The sequence below is a fragment of the Canis aureus genome, chromosome 18, assembly GCF_053574225.1.
Source record: "Canis aureus isolate CA01 chromosome 18, VMU_Caureus_v.1.0, whole genome shotgun sequence".
Classification (NCBI taxonomy): Eukaryota; Metazoa; Chordata; class Mammalia; order Carnivora; family Canidae; genus Canis; species Canis aureus.
Window position 1 is genome coordinate 49,381,731 of NC_135628.1, and position 25,063 is coordinate 49,406,793.

At 38.5% G+C, this 25,063-nt stretch overlaps 1 pseudogene; it reads right to left on the minus strand.

Moving 5' to 3' along the window:
* LOC144289181 (gametocyte-specific factor 1-like) lies at positions 1-24,059 on the minus strand (annotated as a pseudogene).
* Between the last annotated feature and the right edge of the window lie 1,004 nt (positions 24,060-25,063).

Here is a 25,063-nt window from a genome sequence, read left to right on the forward strand (position 1 = left end):
AGGGTCTGGCATTTGATGAGACAGATATTTAGTTACTGGGCATTTCCATTGTTTTTCCATGGCAGCACATACTGCAGAGACTTGGGAGCACACATGCCTGACACCAGGTTACTCTTATGTTCCAGAACTATGTTCCTTGCAGAGCTGTTGTTGCCACAGTAGTTAACTGTACCCCAGACAAGTGGGGTTGCTGGTCTGTTCCTACAGATCTTTATCTCAGTTTTCATCCAAAGGAGGACACTGCCATGTGCTTTCAGGAACAGGCTTTTGTCCAAGGTTCCTGGTTCTGTTGGCAACATCCTGCTCAACAAAACTTTTATCATAAACAGCTTGAGATATGATGACTGATTTTGACCAGAGGAACATGGTAGCAAGCATTGAAAGGACAAGTAGTCATTTTGCTTTGACAACAGGATGATTCTTTCTGCACTTGATAAGATGATAAGGAAACCTGGCAGCCCTGATCTGGTGGTTTTTATCATAGTGGCATTGTAATAACTTTGGGTTATTTCATAACCCAAAGTTATTACAATGGGTCCAGGGAATCAATGTAATTTTCTTCCATGTTGGAAATGAAGAAACAAAACCCAAGTGCTCTGTGGAGACACACTCTCCCCACAATCATTTCTCCCCACATCTTGGCCCCTGACGTTAGTTAGGGCATGGGACTCCCATTTCCTGTGACTCCAATAATTTTTTAAATGTAAACACTTGTCTAACCTTTTATATTAGGTTGGTTTAAAATCTATTTTGTTCTTATCAAGTCATTGCTACTCATGGTGAAATAATGCAAAGTTACACAGTGGGAAACTAAAAGTCCTCTTCCCTCCTCCCTCTGCTAGTGATAATCCCTGGTTATAGTTTCTTGTATGTTATTCCAGAAATTTCCTAGTCATGTGGAAGCAAATGTTTGTGCATATTGTTAAAAGATAAACTGAGGTATATTAGAATTTTTAAGAGCTTATTTGAGCAAAAACTGATTCAAATCATGTAGCACCAAGCCAGAAGTGATGAAGAGTGCCCCACAGACAGGGAAAAGGCTTATACAGAGAAAGAAGGGAAGCAAAGAAAGGAACTTATTGACTGGTCAAAGCTTTGAGCATAGTTGGCTGTTTGTGATTGGTTGTACTTAGTATTTTGATTTTTAACTTTGAGGCATTTATAGGTTTAGATTTTGGTTTGCCTCTATAAGCTGCCACAGCAATAGAGCCACATCAGTCAGTCTAAGTGGCCCTTTGTTTAATTAGTGTAACAGTATATTTAACACAAATAGGGCTATGGTGTTAACTTGCTTTTCCCACATGACAATATATTTGGAATATATGTAGTTAACCACACTGTACTCCACTGTGCCCTCTACGACAATTTTTTTAAAGTTCTTATTGATGAAAATGTCCTTTTCTGAAGATTTTTTTCTCTGTCAAAAATGTTGGAGTTAGCATTTGTATGTATGTATGTATATGTGTGTATATGTATGTATATGTATATATGTGTGTGTATGTGTATATATATATATATATGCACACTTTTGCCAGGATGAAATGGAATTGCTAATGGAAAGTATATATACATTTCAATTCAGATACACATTGCGGAATTATCTTCTAAAAAGTTTGTTCCAATTAAGGATCTCAGCAATTTCATTTTTGGGAATATGATATTCAGTAAGATGTATTTATAATAGTTCTTTACTTAAAAAGAATAAGTAGGTTTAATTTGATTGAAAACAAATTATCTACTTCTGGCGTAATGCACAATGTGTTGCACTGGTAACAAACATTATCAAAATAAAGTTAATACCTCTGGGGGTTTCTGTCTTGTGCCTGATATGCCATGCTTCTTATTAGACTCCACAAAATTCTAACACATTGTAATAATACAACTATGTTCACTTACTTGGTTTCCAATTATTTCATTATAGCACATTTTTAATAACAAACATCAGATTGGGAGGTAGAACATACAGTTTTTACTGAAAGATATTTCTTCCCCCAAACCAACCTGCTAATGTTAAATAATAGATATAGAGACAAGGATGGGCTTGGGTTAACATACAATTATGTAATTTTGGGAGAACAAATCATAATGGATAGTTTCATTTTTCTCTTATAGGTTTTAATTGAAGATCAGAGGTAAAAAAAGATTTCTGGATTAATCATTTTATAAAAGTAGCAACAATCACGAAGTTTGTGATACATAGTATACAAATATTTTTGAAAGTTGAGAAGCCAAAAGTATACTTTTTGCATCATACAGAAAACATTAGTCCTTAAATGGCGAAAGACGATTTTAGTGACTAATAATTTTAGTGATGTCATGTCCCATATGAAATTGAGAACTACCCTTGCTGAAATTGTCAATCACTGCCTTAGAAGCCTTCATAAATAAGAAGAGATTCCATTTGTCACCCAACATTTGTGTGTTTTATATACAACTTCCCACTTAATTTTTTTCTCCAATGAAGAAACAGCCTTAGATTAAGTGACTTCCCAAGGTCACATAAGTACAGCTGCAAAGAAGGCCCTAGTGCTTTGACTTCCAATCCTGTTATTTTTTACCATTCTACCATGTTCTACCATTACAAAATACTTCCCTCCCATAAGGTTATGAGATGAGATAACATGGCACATAGACCTTAGAACTACTTCAGATTTCTTCTTTTTACCCCATAGCAGCATCTGACCATGAGTCTCTGCCAACTACTGAGAACTTTTCTGACTGCTAGACCCAGGGTGCAGGTGATCAAGGGCCACTTAATTTCATATATATTTTAAATATATAGTTTTCATGAATTAAAGGAGAAACTGTCATTCAAAAAAAAGGAAGCCCCAGTATCAGGACACACAGCGATAAACTTTCCATTTACACCAGCAGGGGGCAGTAGGATAACAGTGTCAATCCCAAGGCTTTTTCAACAATACCGTCTCTGTCCTTGAAGCCTTTCAGTTTCAGCAAACAGAAATGGTAACTGGTCACATGCTAGCCCATTATGTCACCAGAAGAAAATCAGTCGTCTTATCTTTCCACTAAAACATGGGGTATTTAGATGGCTAAAAACAGAATATAAATAATTGCTGGTTTGTGGTTACTTTAGAATTTTTGTCTTTGAGTGATGATGCTTTAAAAATTTGCTTACTTATAAAACTGATTGAAAAGGGATTTTTTACCTTCAAGCAACAAATTTTTTGGTGGATATTTTGGCAGTGAGGAAAATGGTGGGTGGGGAAAGTAAGTGATTATGTCTTTCCCGCAATTGCTTTATGTATTCTTAATAGATAAGCTGAATGATTTTTTTTAAACATAGATTCTGATATACTAGCTGTGAAACAACATTTGAGAGAGACCTAAAGAGAGACAGAGACAGAGAGAAAGAGAGGCAGAGATGGAAGGTGACTGAGATGAAGAGAGCACCAAGGAATTGCTCAAGTACAGGGAGGTGTGGAATTCGGTGGAAGGGGAGTTAAGGCTGGAGAGGTAGACAGGAGTCATATATGAGGGTCTTCTGGGCTATGTTAATGAACTCCAAATTAATCTTTTAGGCAGGCCTGAAATGGTCAGGTTTGTGTTTTAAATCTGTGGAGAAGTTAAGGTGAGGAGATGAGCCTGGAAAACTAGTTAAACAAGGCTGTTGCTATTATCTAGAGCAGAGATGATGATGTCTTGAATGAGGCAAGTATGAAGGATGGAAAAAGGAGGGTAGAAATAAAAATCAATAGATTGCTGGGGTTTTCGAGGGTTAGGAAAAACAAGGAACCTAATGTGACACCAGGTTTCTTCCTGGACAATATCATCCACTCCTGAGAAGGGAGGGGGAGGGCAGCAGTGCGGGGGGCTCATTTGAGCATGTTGTATCAGAGGTGACTGGGGAATCCAGATAGTTTTCTGTTGTTGTTTTTATTTTTGTTTTTAAGCCATGTGATTTGGATGCATAAGAGAGAAAGTAGGACTGGTGTCATTAATAATAAATAATAATAGTTGGAGAGACATAGTATGCCTAATAGTTTGAGAAGATAGTTATCTGGAAGCAGACTACCTGAGTTCGAGTTCCAGGTCCATCATTTGCTGACTGTGAGTTTGAGCAAATTACATAACTTCTCTCTTAGTTTCCTCATTTGTTTTAAGAATTAAGTAAGTTAATTCATGTAAAGCTTTTAGATCCGAACATGGCAGGTGTTAAGCACCATATGCCAGTTTGTTATATTGTTGTTATTTTTATTTCATTTCTCATTTATGGGACACCCGCTCTGGGCTCTGGGCCCTAGCTGTGCTAAGGGCTAATAGGCAATTTCTCACCTAACTCTCGGTAACACCCTGTGATGGTGATACACTTAACTCTCGGTAACACCCTGTGATGATGATACTGTTGGGACCTTAAGAAACTCAGAGCTCAGGAAGGCTGATGAGATTTTCCAAAGCAATCCACTGGGAAATAAAGGGTGGAGCCAGGATGCAAACTCAATCCTAAAGGACAACAGGAGTCCAAGCCCATTAAGATGATACTTGAAATCATAAAAGTGTGTAAAGGGAGAGGAGCCAGAAAACCCATCATTCCTCCATAGCTGGGGATAAGGGCAGAAAAAGGCAACTAAAGACTCATAGTGCAAGAAGCAGAAACAGGTTAGTCAAGTCGATTGTAGCTGGAGCCCAGTAAGGTAAGGATTTATTTTTCAGGCTGCTCTCATAATTCCTCCTCTGCCTCTAACCCTAATATTGAGATTTTACATTTTACACTTCTGTGCGTGAAAAAAAATTACTAAGTAGACACACGAATCTTGACTCCTGTACCAGAGGCCTCACATTATCCAATAGACTCAAAGTATGATGAAGGCACTTAAAACTTTGAAGCTCAGAGCTGCTGATCTATGTTAGGTCCTAAGAGCTTTCTCCTTCCCTAGGCAGTGGTTACAGGGATTAATAATCATATCTGCTTCTATGTCCCAGCTTAGTGTTACTTCCAGGATGTATTCCAGCCTATATTCAGTCTTTGCCTGGAGGTCCTGGGACTTATCCTATATATATGTGCTAGTTTGCTAGGGCTTGCCACAACAAAGTACCATGGACTGGGCAGTTTTAACTACAGAAATTTATTTTATCACAGTTCTGAAGGATAGAAGTCCAAGGTCAAGGTGTCAGCAGAGTTGGTTCCTTCCAAGGGGCATAGGGACAAGATCTGTTCCAGGTCTCTCTCCTTGGCTGGTAGGTGGCCATCTCCTCTCCTTGTCTTCCATCTGTCCCTGTATACGTCCAAATTTCCTCTTCGTATAAGGATACTAGTCATATTGGATTAGAAGCCACCCTAATGACCTCATTTTAACTTGATTACCTCTGTAAATATCTTGTCTACAAATAAAGTCACATTCTGAGGTACTAGGAGTAGAACTTCAATATGAATTTTGAAGGAACATAATTTGGCCCATAACAATATCAATACCCTAATGATTTTAACTTTAATTGTTACAGACTTTGACTTTGAATCCAGTATGGAAATGCAGTACAAGTAAAGAAACATTCTACTCCACCGTTTTGAGATATCAACAAAAGGAAACAAATTTTCATTTTACATCCTCCCAGTCAGATCTTCCTTTTCCAATTCATAAGATATTTAATAAAGTAGCTTTCAGGGCACCTGGGTGGTGCTGTGGTTGGACTCTTGGTCTTGGCTCAGGTCATAATCTCAAAGTCGTGAGATCAAGACCTGTGTCAGGCTCCACACTCAGCACAGAGTCTGCTTAAGATGCTCTTTCCTCTGCCCCCCCACCCACCTGCACTCTCTCTCTCTCAAAATAAATAAATACAACCTTTTTTTAAAAAAAAAAAAAAAGAGGAAGAAGAAGCTTTCTTTGTTCTCTTGATTAAGGAAAAAGATTTGCACTCATTTTAAAATAAAAAATCATGAGTTTACATGCTCATTCAGCCTTTTCTGTCTCTTGTAGTCAACATCCTTTAGGGAATGGGACAGCCATGACTACCACGACCAACATACTAGGTATTAAGTGCAGTCACTCTCCCAGATGCTGTGGAAAGAGAGGTGGGTTACAAAGATTCTCTGACCTCAAGATATTTATAATTTCATGCTATTAATTTTAACCCTCCTTGCATCATAGAGGCTTGGTAATCCAGTAAAAGCTAGAGCTTCTCTTCCTAGAGATATTTATATATAATGATAAACAAAAGTATATATACAGCTGATTTTGTTGCATTAGATCAAAATACTTTCATATGCAGAATTGTGCTTTTTTCATCATTCTTTGCATGTAAAATTAATTTAAGGCAACATTCTTAAAAAATAGGAAGCAGGAAAGAAAGAAATCCAATGTATGCAAATAAAATTAAACCATAAACTTTGTCTTTGTTAAAAAATAAATTTCAATGAAAAGGCATGTCTCCCTTGGCTTAATGAGAAGCTAAAATTACTGAGTGGTCTCTGGCATGGTCTCTACACATATACTTTCCTGTACACTTTGTTTTGATGGTAACATACACTAAAAAGCTGAGCTCACAACAGCGTGTGGTAGCAAACAGAATCAGTTCATGTTCACAGATAACACAATGGGCTTATGACAAGAGAACACCAAGATATTCCAAGATTATCTGATATGGACAGTGGATTTATGTGGTTTAATTTCTGTTGGCTTCACATCACTGAAGTTTCATCTTCAGCAAGGGGATGCTGTTGATGTCAGCAAAGGGAAGATTAAGAATTCATGTTTCAATTTTCAGGTTGTCTGATCAGAAGTACTTTAAGAGTTGCAGAGTTTCAAGTTGTCTGCATATTTCTGTATCACAGATTTGTAAAAGGGAAGAAGTTCATATTCTGCTTTCATTTCATGAGAAAACATTTTGAAAAGGCGATGATTCAAGGTGCTGGTGGAAACAAATTGATACCTTGCAGACCCAGAGAAAGGAACGGGTGTAGAGCTTCTAGCATCAAGATATGTCCTCTAAGCTGTGTTACCAAGCACCACAGGTGTTCCATCTATTCACAAAGTGCCCAATGAGTTACATTTGCTGAATAAACTTTTCAGCATTTCAAAGACATCAATGGACTTAAAATTTCTGAAGGGACTTTCTAAATAGGAATTTATTTTTGAAGGCATCAGCTGGCTGCATAAAGAAGCTTCCAATTCCTCCATCATATGCCTCAAAATATTTTTAAAAAGTCAACCATCATGGAATAATTTCATTTTTTGGAGGCACAGCTTTAACTTGTCTCTTCTGCTCCAAACCACACCCTTAACTTGACCATTTCTGGGGTACTCAGATTTTACCATTTACTTTGTTGCTATTTTAAGAGTAGGCTGACTCATCAGGGCAGACTAAATTTTGGGAAAGTCTTGCCTTTTCAACTCTAGTCTTCTTAGAAAAGATCTACACTAGTAAATTTTTGGAACAAAAATTATGAGATACTTCTTCAGCATTTTTGGCTTCATGCTTCTTTCACTGACAAGAATGGTGTCATGCAAAAGGACTAGGGCTTTGGTGTTCTATCACACACAGTGAGAACCAAAGCCAAAAGATATTTGACATTTCTTCCTTATTATTTTCTTTGACATTTTCTAATTTAAGTCAATCCTGAAGTAAACAAAGACAGATGCTCATCATCATAATGATGGCACATATTTTTTAATTTCTACCAATAGAAAGCTGTTCTGACATATGACAACACTGATGACTACAGTGCATGTGTATAGGAGCAGCCACAATAGACATTGAAAAAATGGATTCACCAAGGTATTTTGGAGGAATCACATAAAAAATTACTGTTGTAGATGTATGTATGCATTTCTGTCCCCATGTATGTTCACACACACATCCATATGCCTGATTCACAGACCTCCCTCTAATGCCCTCCTGTGGAGCACTGGTAGAAATGAGTGGACAGTATCTTCAACAAAACCCAAATTCCAGTGTGACTACAGAAGGATGTGAGCCCAATGGTGGGAGAGACCACTTTCCTGGTAGTGTTAGAAAAGAAAAGACCTCGATAAGATAACATTGGAGCAACAACTTAAAGACTGAGTAGAAGATCTTTAGGTTGAGAGGAGGACAAAGGACAGAAACTGAAAATGGAGATGCCATAACCAAGGAACTTCCAGTACTGTGGGTGGGCAGCTCTAAGAAGCTAAGAGTTATGTTGGAAATGTTTAACTATCAAGACAGAGAAAATTACATAGGCTTGAATTTTAACTCTGCTGTTTTTCTGTGTAACCTAGATAAGTTTCATAAAGTCCTTTTACCTCTGTTCCCTCATTTTTAATGATGGCAGTTTAAAGTCAAATTGTGCTGGGATCTTATATTTGTCCAAATAAGATTTCTTTAAACCCTCCTTGCCATACCAAGTACATGAATACCCTATGAAAGTGGATACAGCCACCCTCCCCTTCATTTAGGGTCAATAGCAATAGCGATAATAAGGAGTAGAAGGAGTCTGTACTCTGTGCAAGTGTTGTATTAAGTGTTTTACATGTATCATCATGTTTTGCTTCATAACACTTGATGCAGAAGCTCTCACTGTGTCTGTGATGCGGAACCAGGTTAAAATAGTTTAAAAGGCATAGCCAAAATTTCTTAGAGAGCAGCTGTAGAGCCAGCCCTTAAATCAGGCTCTTTGCTCTACCTCTTCTGCCTTAAATGTCCTATAGCTAGTCTTCTTCAATTGTCTCCAATGATCACCATGCCTGGATTCACCTTCTCTGGCCAGGCCCTCAGGTTGATGCTTCCTTTGAATGGTCTGTTCATATTTGATTGACTTCTTTCCATGAGGCTGCTTCTCAGACCATCCTGGGTGCTCACGTGTCTGTGTGCAGGTGACACATGCCACCACTTCACCTGGATTCGAGGGACACGCATCTGCCAGGGCCCCATACTGCAGGTCCCTGTATTTCTGTGAAAGGGAATTGCGTGCACTATTGAGTTACTGTCAGGCCCATCTTAAATGCTTTCTCCTTGAATATGCTAGAAATGAGTGCCCCTGTTACCTCTGAGTGACATAAAATCATATTGAGCAGGAGTGGTGACTGCTCTGCGTCTTACTTATATGTTCAGAAAACTGACCCTGGGGAGGGCAGAGAACAAGAGGAAGAAAAAGGAACACCAAAAAAATAAAACACATTTTCTAAAAAGGTGCTCATGGAGTGGAGGCTAGGTGTTTCTCTGGGATCTGTACAAACACATGCTGGGTTTCTTTTCATTTCTTCTAAGGAATTTTGTCAGGTTATCAACCATGGAGTTTGTTCTGCCTGAGGGAAATGACTCCAGCTGGATCTAGCTTGATTGAACTGTTTACATTTCTGAATTTCCTCCCTTATATCTTCCTCTGTCAAACAAGGAAACTCAAAGTTAGAAGAAGAAAGTATCTTAGTTGATATTTTAGTCTGTTTGGGCTGCTATAATAAAATTCCACAGATGGGGTAGCTTATAAACAACAGGAATGAAAAAAAAAAAAAAAAAAAAAAAAAACAAAAAACAACAGGAATGTATTGCCCCCAGCTCTGGAGGCTGGGAAGTCTAAGATCAATCCACCAGCATGATCGTATTTTGGTGAAGGCTTCTTCTTGACTCACACCTTGCACTTTCTCACTGTCTCTACGTGTGGAAGGGCTAAGAGATCTCTCTGGAGCCTCTTTTGTAAGAACACTAATTTCAGTCATGAGGGCTCCACCCTCATGACCTAAGCAACTCCTAAAGGCTCTACTACCTGATATCATCATCTGTGGGAATTAGGATTTCTTCATCTGAATTCGAGGGGGACACAAACATTGAAGCTGTGCCAGTTAATTTCTGCCATTTTTGTTCATTTAGGTTGATTCTGTGAAGTAACAAGGGAAAGACAATAAGGAATAGAAGCAGAAGATTAATCTCGAGACTTGTCAAGTTCAACTTCCTGCCCACCCCACCAGTCTCAAGATTTGGAGTAAGTGTACTGTCATCCACAGCCCCGTAAACTTCCCAGATTGCTTTCTGATTCCAATTTGAAAACAGTGTCTCATGCTCTCTGCCACAGTGGATTTAATCCTTCCTTCTGCTTTAGATAGTATGTTGTAAGTCACCCAGATGGACCCTCTGGGTAGCATCATCTGCTTTTCTTAGTGTCCCTCACCCACATTTTGACTAGACAATATATTTTGAGCTACATTGTATGTCACAGGCATATTTAGAGGTATAAATTAGCAACTGATTTCTTTCAACCAAATAACCTAAGAGAAACTTTTGCCTGAAATCTCAAAGATTACTTCTTTATTGTAAAAAAATAATATTCACACACATTCTGGCATATATTAACCATTGGGTCTCCTCCATGAAAGCCTCCAACTGAGAAAGTCAGAATAAAGAAAATGCTACATTTATATTCAATGCATTGTGGACACAAGAAAGAGCACAGTGCTAATAGCTCCTTGCATTATGGCTGCATCTGAAGTGACAGCTGACCACACTGCAGTTGAATTTCAGTCCATTCCTACCTCAAGGAAGTTGTAGCAAAAGCCCAGTCCTAAGAGCTTGTTATGAGATGCCATGTTTACAATAAAAATGTGCAGCCATGCTGTCAAGGCTGCTTCCTCTGCCTGAGACCAGACAGGTTCTCAAAACACTTCAGGAGCTTTTAATGAGTCCTCACAAATCCCCTGTGAAGTGGAACATTTTTCATCTGCCTCCAAGCAGGAGGTAAAACATTTGTTTGACTTGCTTAAGGTCACAGAGAAATAAAGAGGCAGAGAGAGCCAGAGCAGATAGAAAGAAGAACTGAGCTGGATGTTGAAACAATCTGTATTATTCCCAGAGTCAAAGAGGTGGGCACAGGTGGGATGCAGCAAGGCTATGGGTGTTTTTCACAATGTCATTACTGCAACTCAGGGGGATGCTGAAAGTATGCCATGTGCCTTTCCTTGCACTGAGAAGGCACCAGAGAATGAGGTGAGAGGAGGAAGGGGCAGCATGGGGATAGAGGAAGAAAGAAGGATCTTTCTTCTTGGGTACAGGGCAGGTAGAGACAAGGGCTGAATGTAAAGTGATAGGGATGGGGGCTGCCAAGTAGGAAAAAAGGCAGGGAAAGGTTTGTTTTGTGTCTGGGTCTTCATTTATGCAGGTGACTGAGTGACTATATGGAGAGGTCAATACCACTGAGAGAAAAGGTTAATGTGATTCAGTTCTACTAGGAACAAGAGGCACAGCTTACCACACATGGACACATGAGGAACTGCAGGTTTTTGTTGGGAAGCAGAGGGAGGAGTAGGTGTGGTGGGGGCGAGGGTAGCACCTAGGTTATGCCTTTGGGGTTTCTGTGGAAAAGTCAAGGCAGGGCAGGGTAAATAGTTTGGGATTGGCTAGTTTGAATACTTTTGGTAGGCTTGGGGTTATAGGGGTGGTCTCTAATTGCCTGGTACCTAGTCCTGGGATGATTAAGACAGGGGAATATTGACTCCTGGGGTGTCCAGAGAAGATAGAGGAAGTAGGACTCTACATTGATTCATTTGCATATCATATAGCATGCCCTCTGCTATCTCTAAGGATTAGCTTGCCCTGGGAGGAGCAGTCTCCCCAGCCAGAAAGGTGTTTTAAGATGTCAAAACATAATAATATACAGAAAATTAAAAAACATGATTAATTCACCATTACCTTGGATTTATCAGGCAGGAATTACTTCATATTTATGACAAGAATTTCTTCTCTAATATAAGAATGTTAATAAATGTCTATGTGACACATATGATTATCATGAGAACAAAATAACGTAAGGGACAATAGACGAGAAAACACTTATGTTTTGACATAGGCTGCAGGGTCTCCCAGAGAGTCTTCCTCCTCCACTCTCTGCTGTCATCAGGAGGCTCTGCCCAAGAAAAAGGAGCCCTTTGGTAACCACACACGGCACCTGGAAGAATGACCACCGTGAGCCAAATCAATGCCACCCATCTTAAGATGTGTAATGGCAGTTCACAAGTCCATCAGATGAAGATATATATCAAAATGGAGCAAAATGTGAAGAAAAGATAGACGTATGTCTAACTTCATCATTCTTGCCACATAACTAGCTAGCATGGATGTGAATCAGGCAGATGTGGGTTTAAGATCTGGATGCACATTTCTGAGCCATGGACCCAGGGTTAATGTTAACTCCTCCCTGAGCCTCCTTCACCCATACAATCAGGAAATTGTGATGAGGATTACATGAGATAGAGCATGAAAGACTTTAGTCAGGTTAAAAAAAAAAGAATTTAGTGAGATGCATGGCATAGAGGAAGTGCTTCTTGATTATAATAATATTAATAATTTATTAATAATCACAAAAAGTAACTCATTAGCTGACTTATTATTATTATTACTAGTGTTATTCCTGAGTTTGTATATAATTTCTGCCTTATCACTGCTAATAATGTCCTCAGTTATATTTCCTGGGTGAAGTTTGTTATCCCCATTTAATAAACACTGAGTGTTTTAGGATTAAAGATGTGTATTTCAAGATGAGTGAGAGACCTTGAAATTACTATTGCCTGTGACAGGGGTACGATTACTCTTTCTCCCAAAGTATCAGCTCCCAGAGTGTGGAGAGAAGCTGCCAGCCATCCCCTAAATGTTGATGAGAATGTCATCCACACTAGGAATCTGCTCAACTACATCCCATTCTCTGAGAAAATTATTCCATTGGAAATACATTCTCAATATTAGATCTGTTGCTTTTTCAGAGATCATTTCTATCTTGATAGCTGACTAGTTGTCCCTCCAGTGATCCGACAGCAATGACACTCTACAAAGTAGGTTCCTCAAAAAGGATGTCCCTTGGCCCATCTTCATACCACTGAGGGGCCTCTGAAGGGTAACATTTGAACAAGGAATGCCTTTGTTATTGGCCAACATGCTTGTGAAGCCTGTTTTGTTTTTCCATCAAACTCAAATGAGGATGCAGTAATACATATTCCCTAGAGAGATGAGATCAAAACAGTAAGTTCCACAACCTGTTGAACATATGAAGCACTAAATTTTTCATTTTAGACTCAAAGAAGACCATAGAATATAATTCCTACTAAAAAGTGTAATGTTAGAAAATCAAGCAATAAAAACCAACTCTGAAGAAAAGATGCAATTCATCAAATTTGTTTAGGTTATAGAAGTAAGGTAAATAAAAAAATGAGGATGATACATTTAAAAATGATATATGATAAATGGAGTAATGAAAATTACCTTTAAAAAACAGCAAATTTTATCTGGAAAAGACTGGTATGCTAATAAATGTCCTGCCTAATCAGAAATATGTAGAGTTAAGTCCGGTAATTATCTTAGCTGAAATTCAGTGATTTTTTTGGATTATCTAGCTTACAGCTCTATTAATTCCTTTTTTTTCTAATCAATTCCTAATCAATTTCACAATTGATGACTATTACTGGAATTTTTTTTCCTTTTTATAATAATTGTCTTATTGAAGTATAACAATACATTCAGAAAGAGATACAGATCATACATCGACAGTTCAAAGCATTCTCATATTGAAACACTTTACTGTTTCTAATTTTAATGTAGCCTGATTTATTAGTCTTTTTCTCTCAGGTAGTGCTTTTTCTGTACTGCTTAAGAAATCTTTGCCTAGGGATCCCTGGGTGGCGCAGCGGTTTGGCGCCTGCCTTTGGCCCAGGGCGTGATCCTGGAGACCCAGGATCGAATCCCACATCGGGCTTCCGGTGCATGGAGCCTGCTTCTCCCTCTGCCTGTGTCTCTGCCTCTCTCTCTCTCTCTGTAACTATCATAAATAAATAAAAATTAAAAAAAAAAAAAAAGAAATCTTTGCCTAGACCAGGGTCATTAATAAATTCTATGTTATTCTAGGAATGGCCTGGGTGGTTCAGTCAGTTGAGCATCCAACTCTTGATTTTGGCTCTGGTTATGATCTTGGGGTTGTGAGATTGAGCCTCATGTTGGGCTCCATGCTGAACATGGACTCTGCTTGGGATTGTTTCCCTCCTTCTTTCTCTGCCCCTCCCCCCATGCTCTCTGTCTCTCTGTCTCTCTGTCTCTCTCTCTCTCAAAGGAAAAGTCTACAGTTATCCTCTAGAAATTCTATTGTTTTACCTCTTAGATTTCGACCTGCCATCTATTTAGAATTTATTATTTTCTATGGTGAAAGGTAGAGTCAAGGTTCATTGGTTATCCTTTTTAGATGTCTGATTTTACCAGTACCATTTGTTAAGGCCATTGTTGTTCTTCAGTGTCACTTTATACAACTTGTTTTAAATAGTCCTAATCAAATAGAGTAAAGCCTGAGAAGAATGTTTTCTTTTCCACCACATATGCATCTTTTTGTTATGTACCTGGAATCCATGATAAAAGATTTCTCTAATTTTGTTGTTGTTGTTATTAAAGCAGACTTTTTTTAAAGATGCATTTTAATGATCTTTAAGCCAAGACCACCACAAGACTCCACCACAGTCTTGGATTTTTGCCATAGTCTTGAGTAAGCAACTTAAATTGGTTTTTGCTCTGCTTTTGTTTCTTTTTAAATAATTGTCAGGAAATGAAAGGGATAATGCTTGAGGTCAAACTTCTTTCCCAAGATAAATATTTTTGCTGAAAAAAATCTGTACTTCCATAAAAAGAAAAAAAAAACAGACTTCTCAGTGAAACATAACTGGAGGATTTTGTTCTTTAGGTTATGGAAAAATTTGATATACAAAGCAATCTTGATTTTCAAGGTTAAAGAAAATCACACACTTTGCTTAGGTGCCAAGGGAGGTAGCCTGATAGAGTGACAGAGTTGAAAGAGCACTGGACTCAGAGCCATGCTCCTGGTTTCCCATTCCTGCTCTATAACTAGATATTTTTCCTACTCTCCTTAATTTCCTTCTTTCATATAATTAAGGATTCCTGGTCAGTACTTTCTTTTTCCCTTGCTGTGACTGTCACATGTGTTTCATTGTGCAACCTACACTGATGTGTATGCCTGTCACTTCGTCACTGTCTGGTCTCCGTTTATTACTTTCGTTACCTCCTATTCAGGAAGCTTTCCTGAAGACAAGAAAATAAAAAAAACTTTATCCTCTGTAACTTATTAAGCATAATTTTCAAGTTACCATTATTAAAAACTCACTTGTAACCACATGAAGCTGAGAACTTGTAATAGTCTATAATTCCTCATGGACCCTGCTCATTTTTTTTCTCAATTTTTGTTACCAAAAATCCTAGACACTTTTGGCTTTTCCTGCAATACAAAGAGTACTGATTTTTTTCCAACAGTCCTAAGGAAATTTATAGTTTCTTACATGTCCTTAGCGAATTCCACCTTATAACCAAAGGCATGTATTTATTTACCTAGAACTTAAAGATAAAAGATAAATTTGTGACTCTGGAACAGAGAAATTAATTTACAACTTGTAACACCATATTTCATTGAATCTAATATTCCATCCCAATGGAAGCAGCAGCAGCATTTTAAGTTCCACTAAGAAAGAAGAAAAAGTTCTCAAACCATAAATGAAAAAAAAAAAAACCCATAAATGATCAATTGTAAGATATAGCTTAATAAGAAATATTAGAGGGCATAAAAATGTCTTGGATCTATGGAATACAGTAATCATATTAGTTCTCTAAATGATTTACTGCATCATATATAAGAGAAAAAAAATAGTGGTATGAGCATGATAATTCCCAAACTCGGCTGTTTGTTAGAACTTCCAGGGGATTCCTGGATGCCTCCCCTTGCCTGCTGAACCGGAGTACTGGGGAGTGGGTCCAAGGAATGAATGTATGTTAAAACAAATCTGCCAACTAGTTTACCAACACTCCTTGCTTGGCTCTGCTGGTCATTTATATTTAGGGACTTTTGGAATGGAGGAAGCCTATTTCTGATCTTTGGCTTTTATCTCTATTGCTCTGCTGCTGTTGCCAAATCTCTAGAACTAGCAGTAGGTGATATCAGTGGAAGAGCTACCTGATACGTTGCTGGATTTTTTTCTCTTCTGTAAAAAGAAAATAGACTGATGGACTACTGCTGCTCATATTTTCAAAAAATAGGGATGTGAATACTATTAGTACTAAAATTGATTCTTGGCAAAAAGTTAAAAATGAGTATTAAGCTGATGGGTTGGTATTTTAGAAAGGAATAAGTTGATCACAAGAACCATATGATAGATTTGATAACTAAATTAACCTATTTTTTCTTTTTTCTATTTTCCCATAACTATCTAGTAGGTTATCAGGGAATGATATAAACATAGTGTACTGTCAATGCAGCAAGCCATTTGACAAGCCTCCTAGGATATCCTTGAGGACTTGATGAATTATGTACTGGATAATATTAAGTGAATTCATTTCAAGGAGTGCCAGATAAAGAAACCAAGTTTTTACCCTTGACCCTATCTTATTTTTCTTTTTCACAAATGATTCTCTTGAAGACATAGTAACATTTTTGTCCACTTTGAATGTGACCAGAGGTAAGAGAGGGCTCACTAGCACTACAATCAATCAAAAATTGGCTGTATGATCTTGACATGCTGGGAAATCAAGGAAAAAAAAACCCAAAAAACTGTGAGCCTTCATATTTTGGTTAAAAAACATAATTCAAACAGGTACTGTATGTGTATAGAAGAGATATCTGAACATCTAGAGCACTTTAATTGATCTGAAGTGTATCATAATTTTAAGGTATGATGTCATTGTTGAAAAGCTTAAAGTATTAGCATGCTACAAAGAAGCTCACCAGTTCCCTTAATAGAATAACTCATTTCCCAGGCTAGGCCATGGACAGAGAGTCTCCAGATAGGGATGAGCAGTTGGACATCACAGCTTTTCTCTTATCCTTTAAGAGATTACACTGGCACAAGCTATAATTTAAGGGAAGTCACCAGGAAATGAGGGAATTTCCACAAAAAGACTACCCTACGCAATCAGCTTCTAGGAATGGCTCTTCTAAACAACAGAACTAGGGCTTGCCTCAGAACCCCCTGTGGGTGTGACCCTCTGCCCAACCACAGCATTGTTTCCTTGCTAACCATTCAGTTACCTCCCTGTGTGGTATCTAATTTCCCCAGCAACCAAGACACCTCCAAACATCTCCAAAGATCCTGAGTGGAGTGAGGAAAATGATCCATTTCTTTCACATGATAGGCCCCCTTCCAGGTCTTAATTCTATTCCCAGCATGTGTCTTTTCCATGGACAACTGACATTGGGAATGACTACTTCATCACAATGAGATCCTAGTTTCTACTCTTGTGATTGGCATGAGAGTACACTTTGACCTCAACAGGACAAGTGTGTCCTAAGATGATAGTTCAACATTGGTACGAGATACACACATATGGGCAGAACAGAGATGTCCTGCCTATCAAACTATAGTAGTAGCTGCATGAAGAACTTATGTCTCTGATTTTGTAATATATCAAATCTTGAGTGCTAAAGTCAATTCTGCATATCAAGAAGAGAAACTTTGACAAGCAACTCAGGTTGAAGAAACTGAAGGAGTGAAGCTTGCAGAGTAATCCAGTGAGATATGACAGCTTTCTTTAAATACCATTTAGGTGAAGAAGCACCGGAAGGATGTCTGAGCTTAAGGTTTATTCTACTCAAAGATCTCTGATTCTCTGATTTGTTCTATATTGTTCTAAATAGAAGTACTAAGACCCATGGGCATAAGATACAGGGAAGCCAACTTTGGTTCAATATGATTAAAAACAAAAACTCTTCAATATTTAGGACTGTCCCTATAAGAAAAGACTGCCCTATGATGTGTGCTGTCTATTGTTTAGTCTAAGAATAGTTCTGGAAGGACCACTGGTTACTGAGTGGTAAATATACAGGGTCTGCAGCTGGATTGCTTAGTTCAAATCCTAGATCCACATTTAATACCTTTGACGTTGGGCATGTTATTCAAACTCTCTATTTCTCAATTTCTTTAGCTGTATCATGCAAATAACGATAAGGTTGTTAGGGGATAAAATAAGTTATAATTGAAAAATTCTTAGAACAATGGAAGGCAAATATTAAACACAGTAATTATTTGGTATTAAGTTCCCTATTTTGTGATTCTAATCTTAGCTATTTTCAGTGTTCCTGACATTCTTAACAGATAAGAAAGAGTCCGTTAATATCATATTCAAAGAGGGCAAATGCTTGGTTGATTGGCTTATTTGACTGTGTGCTATGATTTAAATGCCAATTTGGTAGAAATATGGAACAGATATTAAACTAAGTTTAGCTCTTATAAAAACAATTTATAATTTGGTGCTTTTTAGGTGACTGAGTTACATTTGGTTTAGCATTAAGAAAAAAATTAAGCACAAGATTAGTAAATTCTAAAACAAATAAGCATCACAGAATTGTATAAGTAAATAAATTTTTTCCAAACTAGTTTCTAAGCTTATAACTAAACATACATCATTTAATATAGTTTACCAAAAAATGGAATCATACACACTGATTTGCAGTTTACTTTTTTAAATAAATTAAGACAATTTTTAAGAGTAGTTTCAGGTTCAACAACAAAATTGAGGGAAAGGTACGTAGATTTCTCACACACCCACCACCACTACACACACACACACACACACACACACACACACACGCACACACTCACACAGCCTCCTGCATCACCAACGTCCTTCATCAGAGTAGCACATCAAATGAAGCTCTCAGAAGACCAGTTCTTCAAACTCTGAGCCTATGCCCAGTTGGGATGTTAGCTGTTTGGTATTTTTTTAAAAGATTTTATTTGTTTATTCCCAAACTGTAGGTGAAGATAAGGGGGCACTTTGACTGTAAATGCAACTTTTACTGAGTTTCTACAATTTGAAGTAAATCTTGCAGCTACGATTCTTCCTCTTTCTGCCTTTTTCACTGACCACAATCTTTATTTTTTTTATTTTAAAATATTTTACTTATTTATTCATGAGAGACACACACAGAGAGAGAGAGAGGCAGAGACACAGGAGGAGGGAGAAGCAGGCTCCATGCAGGGAGCCCGACGTGGAACTCGATCCCGGGACTCCAGGATCATGCCTTGGGCCAAAGGCAGGCGCTAAACTACTGAGCCACCCAGGGATCTCCCTGATTTGCCTTTTCTACTGTATTGTCTACTGTCTGCTTTATATTCTACCCTGAAAGGATTTTTCTATTGCTCTGAGAACAGGAAAGAAGCAAAATTTGTATATCATATTCGCGGTTGGTTTGAAATGATCAGAAAAACAGCTGTTTAGGGCAATTCTTTTTCCACTCCAGGGTTCCTTTGAATAATGTATCTTGGGTATTTAAAATGTGATAGGATTAGCTGTAGATCAATTTTAAAATGTTGTGTCTCAATCTATTTTATAGAACAAGGATAATTGTTTATGTTAAATTTCCAAAAAGAAGTAAGTATACACAGATGGAGAAAACACATGACTTTTTTAAAAAAGTAATACATATACTCCACTAGGAGTAGTTTATATTATAGTTTTCTAGTTTCTAGACATATCTGGAGGCTATATAACTATATTATCCATATATTAGATTTCCACTTCCTATTAATTTCGACACTGGTTTAATCAAGTCCAATAATAACACTGAATACCTGAGGTGGTCTCTGCAGAAATAAGGTGATAGCTTAAGCTTCATTCCAAACAAGTACATGATGAAGACATGACAGTGATTTCTACGCAAACATCTCTTACTGAAACAGAGACTTATTAAATTCATAGATGCAAGAGTATCTTGCTAATTCCATGCAAATCATTGTGGGAACTGGAATGAGACTCTGATTTGTTCTTTTGCAGGATTAGCCCTAAATCTCCTAGAGAACTCAACCCTACCTCACTTCTTTTTGTTGTTGTTGTTTAGTTTTTTATTTTAATTCCAGTTAGTTAATATAACCCCAGCTCACTTCCTTGTGCCATAATCTAGCTCTTTGCACTGCCTAAAGTATAGACTCACATATAATACAAAGATAATATCTTTTATACATTGGTATTTCCTGTTGCTTTTTTGCTTAGGATTTTGTTAAATATTTGGGGGACATAACTCTTCTATAAGAAGGTGTTCTGTAGTCTCTGTCCTTCTTAATTCTTTTATTCAACATGTATTTACTGAGGTCCAACAACAGCCAGGCACTGTTATAGATGGAGGAGAGGCATCTGAGAAGAGACAAAAATTCCTTCCTGTGAAGATTCTAATGGAGAGATAGATGATAGATAGATGAAGTCCCACAGAAAACAGGGAAAAAGGACTAGGGATAGGGAGACCAGGGGCTTCTAGAGGAGGTATGGGGCAGGTTACATCATAAACATGACAGTCAGGGTGGATGTCACTGAGAAGTGACAAAGACTTGAAAGTGCTGAAGGAGTTTTTATTTAACAAAAAACCCCCACTTTGATTAAAACAATACTTTTGGGTGCCTGGGTGGCTTAGTCAGTTAAGCAGCTGCCTGCCTTCAGGTCAGGTCATGATCCCATGGTCCTGGGATGGAGTCCCCACGTGGTGGTGGTGGTGGTGGGGGTCCCTGCTCAGATGGGAGCCTTTTTTTCCCTCTCCTTCTACCCCCTCCCCCTGCTTGTGCACTCTCACACACTCTCTCTCTCAGATAAATAAAATCTTTAAAAAATAAAAATAAAAACTTAAAAAATACTGAGATTGCCACAAATTTCCCTACATTCAACATTTAAAAAAATATTTGATTTATTTATTCATGACAGACACAGAGAGAGAGGCAGAGACACAGGGAGAGGAAGAAGCAGGCTCCATGCAGGAAGCCCAACCTGGGACTTGATCCCTGGTCTCCAGGATCACACCCCGGGCAGAAGGCGATGCTAAACCACTGGGCCACTGGGGCTGCCCCAACATTTTTGATATCAGCCTTAGATACAGGTTAGAGTTTTTATATTTCCATTCTTTTTCATCTGCATTGAAATTGAGTTTATTATCATAGAATTGTCTTCCAAATTATTTTTGGATTTTGTGCTTAATGAAGGCAAAAGGAAATGTTAAAGAGATAATGCTGTATTTTAAGTCAGAAAAGATCTACTGGATAATCCCTTTCTTCTCAATTAAAAAAAAATGTTCTTGATGTGAATAGCATTTTTTTTCATCTTCATTGAAGAGAATGGAGCTTGTAAATTTTATAAGTAACACTAGCAGCAATAATGAGTATTTATTTGGTGCTTATCATATACTAGTAAGATCTTGGGCTTAATATTTACTCTACATTATTATCTTAACGAAATCCCTAGAATAGTCCTGTGTTCAAAAGAAAACCACAGGCCCAAAATGAGTCACTTGTTCTAGGCCATGGCACCAAACCAGAGTTTAACAGCTAATCTAATTGCAGTTTCAATCTCTGCCCAAAATGTAGTCTTAAACAGGTCAGTCAGGAATTGTCTGGGCAACATCAATAAGATAATCTGTCACATGGACCCTCTCCATCACCCAGAGAAAGATGAGTAGGACCTTTTTGTTCCCAAAGAGAGGTGACCTCACCTGAAATAATCCTTTTTTCTGTTTATGATTTCCTTGTCCTGCCTTGAAAAGCCTTTCCCTTTCCATGGTCCTCTGGAGCTCCCCTCTACTTCCTCAATGCTACCTCATTCATGAATTGATTTAATAAAGCCAAGGAGATCTTTAAACTTTACTTGGTTGAATTTTTGTTACTGAACTCCTGCGAGATAGCTTTGGACCTGCACACTAAGGCTAGAGTATTAATCAGATTATGAAGAGACCTATTCCTTCATTCACTTTATAACACATTAAATATTGTCCCCCCCCCCAACACGCAAAAATATATCCAAATCCTAATCACCAGGACCTATACATGTGATGTTATTTTGAATTTTGAAATAGGATCTTTGCAGATATAAAAAAAAAATCCACGTGTCACAGATTAGGAAATATAGATTGCAAAAGTCAGTAAAGGGCAGAGTAAGGATGCTAACCAGTGTTGGCTTTGATCCAAAATTTTACTGTTTAACTTGCCACTGTTCCCAAGTATGTACAGCACAGTTGCAAAATGCAAGATCATTTTGGATGATAGGGACATGAGACATGAATGTTTCTTATTTTAGGAATTGCCTACTAACTTTAAAGCATGAAATTGACATTCTCAATAGGTCTCATGAGATGGACGGTACTGCCCAAGAAAGAACGGGATCCTGACATTGGAAGGGTGACGTCTTGGGATATTTGGAGAAAGCTAAGCCTCCAAATGGCCCAGAGTCACTCAACTTTTCTCTTCCCTATTTTGAGGGCATAGTTCTGATCCTTGTCTTTGCTGGAACTAGTTAAACATTTCCCTTATTAAGAAGGTGTTGGCTTTTAACTAGTTATAAGAATATGAATTGATAGAGCCTCATGGATGAAATGTAGATTTAGATTACAAAAAAGAAAAGTGACAACCAGAAAAGACTAATTTAGATTTTTAAAAATCTTAGTTATTTCATTTATTCATTCAGTGCAATAATTATTTCTCAGAAGCTGCTGTGGTAACTTGCAGTGTTAGATACTGATCCCTTGACTTCAAAAAGAAGATGGTAATAAGCAGGGGAGTCAGAAAATTATCCAATAATTTCCAATATAAAATGGCATTTGTGACATATACTTCCAAGGAGTGGCCTGCTAGTCTATGAGCAGCTATAATAGGAGATCTGGCTTATTTACACTATGCACACATAGAGTAGCTTGTGCACACACACACGATGGTGGCAGGGATAATACAAGAAGGGATTATAAGAAGGCCACGGTGCTAAGGTGGAGAGAGCATCTGGAACGAGGTGGCACAAAATGAGACCAGCTTTTTTAAAGAACTTAAAGAACTTTACCTTCAGTGGTAAATCTTATTCTTCAAATTTCAATTAGCATTTTAGTTGCAATGTATTGTTTTAATTGTATTAATTAATTAATTAAATTGTTTTAATGGTACTTATACTTTTAAGGTCTCCTTTTTGGTACTTGCACTAGTCATTTTCCTTTTATTGTGGTAATATTATTTTTATTTTATGATCAATTTATTTAAAAATAGAGTGAGGGATCCCTGGGTGGCGCAGCGGTTTGGCGCCTGCCTTTGGCCCAGGGCGTGATCCTGGAGACCCGGGATCGAATCCCACGTCGGGCTCCCGGTGCATGGAGCCTGCTTCTCCCTCTGCTTATGTCTCTGCCTCTCTCTCTCTCTGTGACTATCATAAATAAATAAAAAATTTTAAAAAAATAAAAATAAAAATAAAAATAGAGTGAGCTTTACTGATGTTATAATCATAGAGGTGCATAGGCTTAGAAAATACAGTGAAGGTGGTACGGACGTGACTCCAGATTGAGAAACATTACGCTAGGCCAGTGTTTGGCAAGTTATGGACCTTGGGCCAAATGCACTCCTGCTTTTGTAAACAGCATATCATTAGGGCACAGTCCCGCCCTTCACTTACTGCCTGTAGCTGCTTCCCCTTACACTGGCAGACCTGAGTAGTTGAGACAGAGACAGTATAGCCCAAAAGCCTAAAATATTTACTATCTGGACTTTGACAGAAAAATACATTGCTGACCTTCTTACCAACCGAGCTATACTTCTACAGCATTTTTGAAAACGTAAAGATCAGTACAGTCACCCACAGACACATTTAACAGCCAAACTGTCCTGTCATTATACTCCATCCTTTTCTACATTCAAGAGTTAAGTAGCTTTCTACGGGGCAGGAGCATTCCAGGACACCTAAGGCTGGAGGCGCTGGGAGGGCGCTGGGCTACCGTGAGAGTTCCTTTGTTTACTGTTGGACAGGATGGATTCGATCTTCTCCTCAAATTCTGTTTGATCAGAAACACGGTGGCATAATAAAAGGGGCAGAGGAATTACCCGGCCCTGGGGCTCCTCTAAAGATCAGAGTGAAACTTGCACTTCAAAGGATCCTGGTGAAGCAGGGAAGGTCAATGGCTTTGAATTCTAAATGGGGATGAGGCAAGCGGACTAGGGACAGGACGGAAACTGTCATTCTTCCTTTGCAGAATGGTGTGGGGATTACCTTATGTGCTGGTCAAGGCTCTGCCCCTCTCTGGTTTCATGTTCCTTTGCAGCCTGACAAAGATACTCTTGACGAGGCCTTCCACGATCAGTACTCTTGCCAAAGAACATTTCTCCCAGTTACCTGTGTGCCCTGTGAATGGGCCATAGGCATGTCTCTGCATGACAGCTAGTTAAACATGGTGAGTTTCCAGTATTCGACATCTATTATCTTACTTCATCCTCACATTGACCCCATGAAGCAAGTACTATTATTATCCCTGTTCTACAAAGGCAGGCACTGAGGTGGAGAGGGATTTAGTCACCTGCTCTCACACAGCTGGAACTTGGCAGAGTGGGGACTGGAACCCAGGACTTGACTCCAATTTCTCTCTTCGGACCTGGAGGCCCTGATGAAGGCACAGTGTAAAGCCACATTCCTGTGCTTAGGGGGCAGAGGTCTTTTGTGAAGTGGTGATAATTAGTGTCAATTTCTGAAGAAGTGGCAGGGGTTTGGGCAGGAAGCTGGGATAAGGGAGGCTGGCCTTGGAAATGCTGAAGAAGGAATCCCTGTCCTCACATTGGGTCTTTCTCTCTTCAGACTTTCTCTCTGACTTCAGTCTTTCTCTCTTCTTCAGACTATGAGTGTTAGAGAGGTAGAGTTTTCGACATGAGCTCCATGTGGAAACAAGTCCTCCAACAAAGACATTTTAGGTGAACCAAAGGTGAAGGTAGCTGTTAAAAATTTTTGAATAGTGAAGTAATATATGTGCTTGAAAAAGAAAAAAAAAGCCCTAAAGCTTTGTTGAGGATATATCGGAGGGAGGGAGTAGGAGACTAGAGCAGAGTCGAATACACACTGTTTCAAAGGTGCGCAAAGGAGGAATAGTGTTGGTGCCACAGCCACCATTGCTGCGGGGAGGTCAGGGAAGACGACACTGGCTGGCTTCCTATCTGGCCACTTGGAGGTCACTGGTGACCTTACAAGAGCATTTTCCATAAGTGGTGGAAATAAAACCTTGCTGGAGTGGATTCAACAGAGAATGAGCTGTGAGAAAGCAGAGACTTCAGGGTGGATATCCACTTCACAGAGCTGTGCTGTGAAGGAAAACAGGAAATGGACAATAGGTAGAGAG